Source organism: Oncorhynchus tshawytscha, linkage group LG19 (genome assembly GCF_018296145.1).
Source record: "Oncorhynchus tshawytscha isolate Ot180627B linkage group LG19, Otsh_v2.0, whole genome shotgun sequence".
In the NCBI taxonomy this organism is placed as follows: Eukaryota; Metazoa; Chordata; class Actinopteri; order Salmoniformes; family Salmonidae; genus Oncorhynchus; species Oncorhynchus tshawytscha.
Genome location: NC_056447.1, coordinates 30,791,440 through 30,804,423, shown reverse-complemented (window position 1 = coordinate 30,804,423; position 12,984 = coordinate 30,791,440).

Genomic DNA, 12,984 nt, shown 5'->3' with positions numbered 1-12,984 from the left:
CTGAGTGTACAAAACATTAGGAACACCTGCTCTTTCCATGACATAGACTGACCATGTGAAAGCTATGATCCCCTATTATTATCAAATGTTAAATCCACTTCAATCCGTGTAGATGAAGGGGAGGACACAGGTTAAAGAATATGTTTTTTACTTTGAGAGATGGATCATGTATGTGTGCCATTCAGAAGGTACATTTGCAAGACAAAATATTTAAGTGCATTTGAACGGGGTATGGTAGTAGGTGAGTATGTCCAAAAATGCAATGCTGCTAGGTTATTCACGCTCAACAATTTCCCATGTGTATCAAGAATGGTTCACCACCTAAAGGACATCCAGCCAACTTGACACAACTGTGGGAAGCATTGGAGTCAATGTGGGCAATTGTCCCTGTAGAGTTCATGCCCCGGCGAATTGAGGCTGTTCTAAAGGGACAGAACGGGATGCAACTCAATATTAGGTAAAAGTGTTCCTAATGTTTTGTACACTCAGTTAATATCTCAGTGAAAAAGTAATGAGGAAAATCATTAGGTATTAATTAGTGGAAAAGGTCCCCCATGAGTCGGAGTGTCAGGAGTTATCTCAGCTTTTACCTCAGCTTTTACAAACAGCCCTGTCTTCATGGAGGACACACAGCATCCTAAACCTCCGCTCCTCCATATCTCCTGGGACATGGGGAATCTCATCACGTCATCACCCTCTCATCATGTCATCGCTCCTAAATGCACACACACACACACACACACACACACACACACACACACACACACACACACACACACACACACACACACACACACACACACACACACACACACACACACACACACACACACACACACACACACACACATGCATCTCCATGTCTCTCTCTCTCTCTATTCTCTCTCTCTGCAGATGACTAATAGGTGGTTTTGTATTATTATTATAAACCAGTCATGCTCTTTGATAATAAACCTTCCATACCAATGAAACAGGGTCTTAAACTCTCATAACCACACACACACATACACACACACACAAACACACACACGTAAGTACTGTTGCAGCAGATGTGTTGGGATCATTCAGATGTTATGGTTTGCAGATATCTCCATTAGTCCTCTATAACGATCTGATATAGAAGTGTTTGTGTGTGTGTTTTGAAATTAGACTAAGATTAGAGTTCTAAACTCAGCAAAAAAAATAAACATCCTCTCACTGTCAACTGGTTTATTATCAGCAAACTGAACATGTGTAAATACTTGTATGAACATAACAAGATTCAACAACTGAGACAAACTGAACAAGTTCCACAGACATGTGACTAACAGAAATGGAATAATGTGTCCCTGAACAAAGGGGGGGGGTCAAAATCAAAAGTAACAGTCAGTATCTGGTGTGGCCACCAGCTGCATTAAGTACTGCAGTGCATCTCCTCCTCATGGACTGCACAAGATTTGCCAGTTCTTGCTGTGAGATTTTACCCCACTCTTCCACCGAGGCACCTGCAAGTTCCCAGACATTTCTGGGGGGGAATGGCCCTAGCCCTCACCCTCCGATCCAACAGGTCCAAGACGTGCTCAATGGGATTGAGATCCGGGCTCTTCGCTGGCAATGTCAGAACAGTCACATCCCTGACTAGCAGGAAATCATGCACAGAACAAGCAGCATGGCTGGTGGCATTGTCAAACTGCTGGAGGGTCATGCCAGGATGAGCCTGCAATAAGGGTACCACATGAGGGAGGAAGATATCTTCCCTGTAACGCACAGAGTTGAGATTGCCTGCAATGACAACAAGCTCAGTCCGATGATGCTGTGACACACCACCCCAAACCATGATGGACCCTCCATCTACAAATCGAACCCAGCTCCAGAGTACAGGCCTCGGTGTAATGCTTATTCCTTTGACGATAAATGTGAATACGACCATCCCCCCCGGTTAGACAAAACCGTGACTCGTCAGTGAAGAGCACTTTTTGCCAGTCCTGTCTAGTCCAGCGACGGTGGATTTGTGCCCAAAGGTGATGTTGTTGCCAATGATGTCTGGTGAGGACCTGCCTTACAACAGGCCTACAAGCCCTCAGTCTAGCCTCTCTCAGCTTATTGCGGACAGTCTGAGCACTGATGGAGGGATTGTGCGTTCCTGGTGTAACTTGGGCAGTTGTTGTTGCCATCCTGTCTCGTAGGTGTGATGTTCGGATGTACCGGTCTTGTGCAGGTGTTGTTACACGTGGCCTGCCACTGCGAGGATGATCAGCTGTCCGTCCTGTCTCCCTGTAGCGCTGTCTTAGGCGTCTCACAGTACAGACATTGCAAATTATTGCCCTGGCCACATTTGCAGTCCTCATGCCGCCTTGCAGCATATCTATGGCACGTTCACGCAGATGAGCAGGGACCCTGGGCATCTTTCTTTTGGTGTTTTTCAGAGTCAGTAGAAAGGCCTCTTTAGTGTCCTAAGTTTTCTTAACTGTGACCTTAATTGCCTGCCGTCTGTAAGCTGTTAGTGTATTAACGACCGTTCTACAGGTGCATGTTCATAAATTGTTTATGGTTCATTGAACAAGCATGGGAAACAGTGTTCAAACCCTTTACAATGACGATCTGTGAAGTTATTTGGATTTTTACAAATTATCTTTGAAAGACAGGGTATTTTTTTTTGTTTAGTAGCTAGCTCACTGTTACATACAACTGGAACCATTTAAGACTGAATAGAGGCATGAGTTGTTTGGACATTGGGTTTGACTTGCCATTGCCTTGTCTGAAATTGTAAATCATGAAAACTGTGAAAAAGGTAATAAATATATACAGTTGAAGTTGGAAGTTTACATACACCTTAGCCAAATACATTTAACTTTTCACAATTCCTGACATTTAATCCTAGTAAGAATTCCATGTGTTAGGCCAGTTAGGATCACCACTTTATTTTAATAAAGTGAAATGTCAGAATAATAGTAAACTGAATGATCTATTTCAGCTTTTATTTCTTTCATTATATTCCCAGTCGGTCAGATGTTTGCATACACTCAATTAGTAATTGGTAGCGTTGCCTTTAAATTGTTGTACCTGGGTCAAACGTTTCAGGTAGCCTTCCACAAACTTCCCACAATAAGTTGGGTGAATATTGGCCCATTCCTCCTTGCATAGCTGGTGTAACTGAGTCAGATTTGTAGGCCTCCTTGCTCGCACACACGTTTTCAGATCTGCCCACACATTTTCTATGGGATTGAGGTCATGGCTTTGTGACGGCCACTCTAATACCTTGACTTTGTTGTCCTTGAGCCATTTTGCCACAACTTTGGAAGTATGCTTGGGGTCAATGTCCATTTGGAACACCCATTTGTGACCAAGCTTTAACTTCCTGACTGATGTCTTGAGATGCTTCAATATATCCACATAATTTTCCATCCTCATGATGAAATCTATTTTGTAAAGTGCACCAGTCCCTCCTGCAGCAAAGCACCCCCACAACATGATACTGCCACTCACGTGCTTCACAGTTGGGATGGTGTTCTTCGGCTTGCAAGCCTCCCCGTTTTTCCTCCAAACATAACGATGGTCATTATGGCCAAACAGTTCTATTTTTGTTTCATCAGACCAGAGGACATTTCTTCAAAAAGTACTATCTTTGTCCCCATGTGCAGTTGCAAATCGTAGTCTGGCTTTTTTATGGCGTTTTTTTGAGCAGTGGCTTCTTCCTTGCTGAGCGGCCTTTCAGGTTATGTCGATATAGGACTCGATATAGGACTTTACTGTGAATATAGATACTTTTGCACCTGTTTCCTCCAGCATCTTCACAAGGTCCTTTGCTGTTGCTCTGGGATTGATTTGCACTTTTCATCTCTAGGAGACAGAACACATCTCCTTCCTGAGCGGTATGATGGCTGCGTGGGCCCATGGTGTTTATACTTGCAAACTATTGTTTGTACAGATGAACGTGGTACCTTCAGGCGTTTGGAAATTGCTCCCAAGGATAAAGCAGTCTTGTGGAGGTCTACAATTTTTTCTCTGAGGTCTTGGCTGATTTCTTTTGATTTTCACATGTCAAACAAAGAGGCACTGATTTTTCCACAGGTGCACCTACAATTGACTCAAATAATGTCAATTAGCCTACCAGAAGCTTCTAAAGCCACGACACAATTTTCTGGAATTTTCCAGGCTGTTTAAAGGCACAGTCAACTTAGTGTATTTAAACTTCTGATTGTAATAAGTGAAATAATCTGTTGTAAACAATTGTTGGAAAAAAAATACTTGTGTCATGTACAAAGTAGATGTCCTAACCGACTTGCCAAAACTATAGTTTGTTAACAAGAAATGTGTGGAGTGGTTGAAAAACGAGTTTTAATGACTTCAACCTAAACGTATTATTTTTATTTCTACTTTGCACATTCTTCCACTGCAAATATACCATTCCAGTGTTTTACTTGCTATATTGTATTTACTTTGCCACCATTACCTTTTTTTGCCTTTACCTCCCTTGTCTCACCTCATTTGCTCACATCGTATATAGACTTGTTTCTACTGTATTATGCACTATATGTTTGTTTTACTCCATGTGTAACTCTGTGTTGTTGTTTGTGTCGAACTGTTTTGCTTTATCTTGTCCAGGTCGCAATTGTAAAGGAGAACTTGTTCTCAAATTGCCTACCTGGTTAAATAAAGGTGAAATAAATAAATAAATAAACAACTTCTGACTTCAACTGTGCAGTAGGCCTATATTAAAAAACAGCTCCTCAACCTGCACTTTGTAAGCATCCAGTTCAACCTACCACATTTGCAAGTTTAAAAGGGTGCAGGCACATTCTTAAAATGTTGGTTTGGAACTGGGCATCACTGGTGTAGAGGGGGTAGGTGGTAACAGGATAGATGGGGCAATTTGATTTCCTCCAAATTTGCCAGGCACCAGGGTAGTGTGTGTGTTTGGTTGGTGTGTGCACACGTAAATGTCGTGTTTCATCTGCTACAAATTTCCTAGACCTTTTTATTTATTTTACCTTTATTTTACCAGGTAAGTCGACTGAGAACACATTCTGATTTACTGCAATGACCTGGGGAAGCTGACCTTTACCCCTTCTCCCTCCCTCCCTCCTCCCTCTCTCTCTCCTCCTTGAGCCCTCTTTCTCTCGTCTTCACGTCATATTTTCTCTTCTCATCAGACCTAGAGTGACCCAACAGGCCCGTGGAGGAAGGAAAGGAAGGAGGCAGATGGGGAGTGAGGGAGCAAGAGAAGAGGGGAGAGAGAGTCTTACAAATATTAGAATCAACTATGAAAGACTACCAGAACCCACTGGATTCTCCAATTACTTTGAATGAGCTACAGGACAAAATAAAAACCCTCCAACCCAAAAAGGCATGTGGTGTTGATGGTATTCTCAATTAAATTATTAAATATACAGACAACAAATTCCAATTGGCTATACTAAAACTCTTTAACATCATCCTTAGCTCTGGCATCTTCCCCAATATTTGGAACCAAGGACTGATCACACCAATCCACAAAAGTGGAGACAAATTTGAAAAATGCATCAACAGCAACCTTGGGAAAATCCTCTGCATTATCATTAACAGCAGACTCGTACATTTCCTCAATGAAAACAATGTACTGAGCAAATGTCAAATTGGCTTTTTACCAAATTACCGTACAACCGACCATGTATTCACCCTGCCCACCCTTATTGACAAACAAACAAACCAAATCAAAGGCAAAGTCTTCTCATGCTTTGTTGATTTCAAAAAGCCTTCGAAGTCAATTTGGCATGAGGTTCTACTATACAAATTGATGGAAAGTGGTGTTGGGGATAAATCATACAACATTATAAAATCCATGTACACAAACAACAAGTGTGTGGTTAAAATAGGCAAAAAACACACAAATGTCTTCCCACAGGACCGTGGGGTGAGACAGGGATGCAGCTTAAGCCCCACCCTCTTCAACATATATATAAATGAATTGGCTCGGGCACTAGAAAAGTCTGTAGCACCCGGCCTCACCCTACTAGAATATGAAGTCAAATGTCTACTGTTTGCTGATGATCTGGTGCTTCTGTCACCAACCAAGGAGGGCCTACAGCACCACCTAGATATTCTGCACAGATTCTGCCACACCTGGGCCCTGACAGTAAATCTCAGTAAGACCAAAATAATGATGTTCCAAAAAAGGTCCAGTCGCTAGGACCACAAATACAAATTCCATCTAGACACCATTGCCCTAGAGCACACAAAAACTATACATACCTTGGCCTAAACATCATCGCCACAGGTAACTTCCATAAAGCTGTGAACGATCTGAGAGACAAGGCAAGAAGGGCATTCTATGCCATCAAAAGGAACATAAAATTCAACATACCAATTAGGATCTGGCTAAAAATACTTGAATCAGTCATAGAACCCATTGCCCTTTATGGTTGTGAGGTCTGGGGTCCGCTCACCTACCAAGAATTCACAAAATGTGACAAACACCAAATTGAGACTCTGCATGCATAATTGTTCAAAAAATATCCTCTCTGTGTACAACGTCGAACACCAAATAATGCATGCAGAGCAGAATTAGGCCGACACCCACTTATTATCAAAATCCAGAAAAGAGAAAATTCTACAACCGCCTAAAAGGAAGCGATTCCCAAACCTTCCATAACAAAGCCATCACCTACAGAGAGATGAACCTGGAGTCCCCTAAGCAAGCTGGTCTTGGGGCTCTGTTCACAAACACAAACACAAACACACCCAACAGAGCCCCAGGACAGAAGCACAATTAGACCCAACCAAATCATGAAAAAGATACACACTGGAAAGAATTAACAAAAAAAAACAGAGCAAACTAGAATGCTATTTGGTCCTAAACAGAGAGTACACAGTGGCAGAATACCTGACCACTGTGACTGACCCAAACTTAAGGAAAGCTTTGACTATGTACAGACTCAGTGAGCATAGCCTTGCTATTGAGAATCCCGCCATAGGCAGACCTGGCTCTCAAGAGAATGTGCACACTGCCCACAAAATGAGGTGGAAACTGAGCTGCACTTCTTAACCTCCTGCCAAATGTATGATCATATCAGCGACACATATTTCCCTCAGATTACACAGATCCACAAAGAATTTGAAAAAAAAAAACAATTTTGATAAACTCCCATATCTACTGGGTGAAATTCCACAGTGTGCAATCACAGCAGCAAGATTTGTGACCTGTTTCCACAAGAAAAGGGCAACCAGTGAAGAACAAACATCATTGTAAATACAACCCATATTTATACTTATTTATTTTCCCTTGTGTACTTTTGTACATTTGTACAACACTGTATATATACATAATATGACATTTGTAATGTCTTTATTCTTTTGAAACTTCTGTATGTGTAATGTCTACTGTTAATTTGTATTTTTTATTTAACTTTTGTATATCATCTACTTCATTTGCTTTGGCAATGTTAACATGTTTTTCCCATGCCAATAAAGCCCCCTGAATTGAATTGATTAGGCTAGTGGCCAATACTGAAAAAGGGCTTTCATTTTTTAGATACCCATACCCAAGGTAGAACAAAACACAACCATGTTTTTTCACATCTCTAATATCTCTCATTTATGAAATGGATGGTTGTGAAAAAGTTAATGTTGCCCAATATTACAAGCGCTGATATTGCTAAAATTGTAAATACAAGTAGTTAGTTCACTACATACACAAATAAACAGTATTGGGATATCTTAATGCACCTTGGAAATATATACCTGTAAACACATATGCAGAAATATCAAATAGGAATATTTCTGATGAATGTAAGATAACTCATTTTGGTAGCTGATTAATAGAAAACTTTCAAAGTCAAATGTGCTCTTATTCAGTGTAGTATGGTCCTGCCTGACAAAAATGTGTACAGTTAAACATGTTTTTTTTTACATTGTGGCTATTGTAGTCTAATAGGTTATAAGGAAAACAAGTAGGCTCAGACAGTAAAAATTGACATTTATTTTCAGTCAAAGGTTGCTCTTTGGATTTTATACTGAACAAAAATATAAATGCAACAGGATACAATTTCATATAAGGAAATCAGTCAATTTAAATCAATTAATTATGCCCTAATCTATGGATTTCACATGACTGGGCAGGAGTGGCACAGGCCCACCCACTGGGGAGGCAGGACTGGCCAATTAGAATGAGTTTTTCATCACAAAAGTTTTTTTTTTAATAACAGACAGAAATACTCCTCAGCACTCCTCAGCTGTATAACGTTTTGAGGACCTGGGGGACCCATGCCAAATCTTTTCAGTATCCTGAGGGGGAAAAGGTGTTGTCGTGCACTCTTCACAACTGTCTTGGTGTGTTTGGACCTTGATAGTTCATTGTTGATGTGGACCCGCTCCACTATCTCCATGTCGATGTTAATTGGTTCATTTTCCTATAGTCCACTACCAGCTCCTTTGTCTTTGTTCACATTGAGGGAGAGGTTATTGTCCTAGAACCACACTGCTAGGTCTCTGACCTCCTGCCTATAAGCTGTCTCATCGTTGTCTGTGATCAGGCCTACCACTGTTGCAAACTTAATGATGGTGTTGGAGTCGTGCTTGGCCACACAGTCGTGGATGAACAGGGAGTACAGGAGGGGACAAAGCACACACCCGTGAGGGGCCCCAGTGTTGTGAATCAGCGTGGCAGATGTGCTTTTGCCTACCCTTAACACCAGGGGGCGGCCCGTCAGGAAGTCCAGGATCAAGTTGCAGAGGGAGGTGTTTAGTTCCAGGGTCCTTAGTTTAGTGATGAGCTTTATTGGCACTATGGTGTTGAACGCTGAGCTGTAGTCATTGAACAGCATTCTCACTTAGGTGTTCCTTTTGTCCTGGTGGAAAAGGGCAGTGTGGAGTGCGATTGAGATTGCGTCATCTGTGGATCTGTTGGGGTGGTATGCGAATTGGAGTGGGTCGTGGGTTTCCGGCATGATGGTGCTGATGAGAGCCATGACCAGCCGGTGCGGTAATCATTTATGCAGGTTACCTTCGCTTTCTTGGGCACAGGGACTATGGAAGTCTGTATGAAACATGTAGGTATTATAGCCTGTCAGGGAGAGGTTGAAAATGTCAGTGAAGACACTTGCCAGTTGGACCACGCATGCTTTGAGTACACGTCCAGGTAATCTGTCTGGCCCTGCGGCTTTGTGAATGTTGACCTGCTTAACAGTCTTGCTCACATTGGCTATGGAGAGTGTGATCACACAGTCGTCCGCAACAGCTGGTGCTCTCATGCATGCTTCAGTGTTGCTTGCTTCAAAAAGCAAGCATAAAAAGGCATTTAGCTCGTCTGGAGGCTCGCATCACTGGGCAGCTCACGGCTGGGTTTCCCTTTGTAGTCCATTATAAGTCGTGCCACATCTGACAAGCGTCAGAGCCGGTGTAGTAGGATTCTATCTTAGTCCTGTATTGACGCCTGTTTGATGGTTCGTCTGAGGGCATAGCAGGATTTCTTGTAAGCATCCAGATTAGTTTCCCGCTCCTTGAAAGCGGCAGCTCTAGCCTTTAGCTCGGTGCGGATGTTGCCTGTATTCGATGGCTTAAGGTTTGGAAATGTACGTACGGTGACTGTGAGGAAGACGACGTCGATGCACTTATTGATGAAGCCGGTGACTGAGGGAGCATAAACCTCAATGACATTGGATGAATCCCGTAACATATTCCAGTCCGTGCTTGCAAAAAAGTCCTGTAGCCTAGCATACGTGTAATCTGACCACGGCACACCTGTTAACAAGGAACACCTGTTAATTGAAATGCGTTGGTTGAGACAATGCCAAGAGTGTGCAAAGCTGTCATCAAGGCAAAGGTTGTCTACTTTGAAGAATCTCAAATATAAAATACATTTAGATTTGTTTAACACTTTTTTGGTTACTACATTATTCCATATGTGTTATTTCATAGTTTTGATGTCTTCACTATTATTCTACAATATAGAAAATTGTACAAATAAAGAAAAACCCTTGAATGAGTAGGTGTGTTGAAACTTTTGACTGGTACTGTACATGCTTTTAATCAAAGACATCTTTCAGATTTGTGTACTCTAATTATGACCTGTACGCAATACCATTTTTTGTGTAATTCAACTATGTTTGGAATCCAATAGGCCTGCCATAATTACACTCAAACACCATTGTCTGGATATAGAAAAAGCAGCAGACTGCATGGTATTTCAACACAAAGTATTTCAAGTCACAAGCCTCTGAGGATCAATGAGGAAACTCAGAGGCTACAACGAAAGGAAAGAGAACCCTGGACACCCTCTCCCTAGCTCTACAACTTGCCCCTACTGTGGGATAAATTGTGCCTCCAGGATTGGGCTCTTAATAAGTTATCCTTTTGTGACTAGGGGGCAGTATTTTCATTTTTGGAAAAATAACGTTCCCGTAGTAAACGGGATATTTTGTCAGGACAAGATGCTAGAATATGCATATAATTGACAGCTTAGGATAGAAAACACTCTAAAGTTTCTAAAACTGTAAAAATATTGTCTGTGATTATAACAGAGTATAAAATCCAATCCGGAAGTGTCTCGTGTTTTGAAAGTGCTGCGTTCCAATGTGTCCCTATTGAGCATTAAATGGGCTATCAACCAGATTACCCTTTCTCCGTATTCCCGAAGGTGTCTACAGCATTGTGACATAGTTTTATGCATTTATGTTGAAGAATACCCATAAGCGGCTACATTGCGCAAGGGGTCACCTGATGGCTCCCAGAGTGACTCTCGCGTAAAATACAGAGGTAGCCATTATTCCAATCGGTCCTACTGAAAAACGAATTGTCCCGGCGGATATATTATCTAATAGATATTTGAAAAACACCTTGAGGATTGATTATAAACAACGTTTGCCATGTTTCTGTCGATATTATGGAGCTATTTTGGAATATTTTTCAGAGTTTTCGTGACTGCAATTTCCGGGCGTTTTCTCAGCCAAACGTGAAGAACAAATGGAGCTATTTCGCCTACAAAAATCATATTTTTGGAAAAAAGGAACATTTGCGATCTAACTGGGAGTCTCGTGAGTGAAAACATCCGAAGCTCATCAAAGGTAAACGATTTAATTTGATTGCTTTTCTGATTTCCGTGACCAAGTTACCTGCTGCTAGCTGGACAAAATGCTATGCTAGGCTATCGATACATTTACACAAATGCTTGTCTAGCTTTGGCTGTAAAGCATATTTTGAAAATCTGAGATGACAGGGTGATTAACAAAAGGCTAAACTGTGTCTCAATATATTTCATTTGTGATTTTCATGAATAGGAATATTTTCTAGGAATATTTATGTCCGTTGCGTTATGCTAATTAGTGTCAGTCGATGATTACGCTCCCGCATGCGGGATGGGTAGTCACACCTCCATATTACTTACAAGTAAGCTTTGATTTATTGCTAGTCCAAAGGGGCTGCCAAAATCCAACATGACTTTCTGCTGACTCACTACATTTGTGATCCTCATTGGTGTATGCGCTCTTATGCTGTTCGGGTAGAGCTGGCACATCTTTTAAAAAAAAAATCAAAATCATGTCCACCATTCTGTCTTTCTGCCCTGGAGCTGCCGGTATGAGTTGACTTGGTGACATTATGGTGTATGGGGAAGATGCAAAAACACATGATGACAAGCGCATAAGGCAGGTGTTCACTACAATGATCCAACACAACCTGACACTTATTGACAAGAAATGCCATTAACTTAGTGGACCTTCACATGTCATAGAAAATTGTGCCTATTAAATATTAATTCCATCTTGAATCTCCCAGTCTGCCCTGGAGTTGATGTGCATGTTGACTTGGTGACATTGTGGTGTATGGAGAGGATGCAAGTTCACCACATTGATCCAACACACCTCCTGAATCTCCCAGAACTGTCCATGATAGGCCCACTCCACCATCAGCCCCCCCTCTGGCAGTTAATAAAGACAGAGACACCGTGGTTCTGGACTGCCATATGTCAGGAGGCCATTCAACAGCCAAAATGCCATCTGGAAAGTTCTGCCATGCATTGCCCTATTTTGCTACTACCCATGACTGGCCAGCCCATGTGACACCTGAACTGAACTTGCATGTGAAGAATGAGCTCTCATGCTGGGGTGACTCATGCACTGGTCTAGGAAACTGTTCAGTAATCCCAACATCCCTAAGGACATAATGCCATCTATGGCAAACAAGAGGACCCTTAGTATGGTCAAACTTAAGCAAAGATGCTGTATGTCATCGTGTATGATGGTTGGGGATTGACTGTGAGTGAGCGGCCTTTGTGCACCATGTTTGATCAGTTCCACCTACCCTGCAACACCTTTACTTTCCATCAAAGCCCAGGGATCATCTTCAAATGTGTATCTGTGTGGAGCTGAGTGGAGCTGTGTACGTCCCTCATAACCAACATATTCATAGTCTATGATCTACACTCTAAGTAACCTCTAGGTAACCTGAGATTACCCTCACAGGTTCTGTCACTCTCCTTATCTCCTGCTGGGCCTGCCCCAAACCGGAATCCTAGCCAACTACCAACAGTGAATATAGGCCAAATAACCATCCTACCCGACTGCCTTCAGAAAGTATTTACACTCCTTGACTTATTCCACATCTTGTTTTGTTACAGCCAGAATTGAAAATGGATCAAATGTATTTGTTTTTCTTACCTATCGATACACAAAACATAATAATGACAAAGTGAAAACATGTTTGTAGAAAATTTGGCAAATATATTGAAAATTAAATACATAAGTATTCACACACCTGGGTCAATACATGTTAAAATCACCTTTAGCAGTGATTACAGAGTATTTCTGGGTAAGTCTCTAAGAGCTTTGCACACCTGAATTGTACAATATTTGCACATTATTAATTTTTTTAAATAAAAATTCTTTAAGCTCTGTCAAATTGGTTGTTGATCATTGCCACACAGCCATTTTCAAGTCTTGCAATAGATTTTCAAGCTAATTTAAGTCCAAACTGTAAATAGGCCACTCGGGAACATTCAATATCATCCTGGTAAGCAACTCTAGTATAGGACCT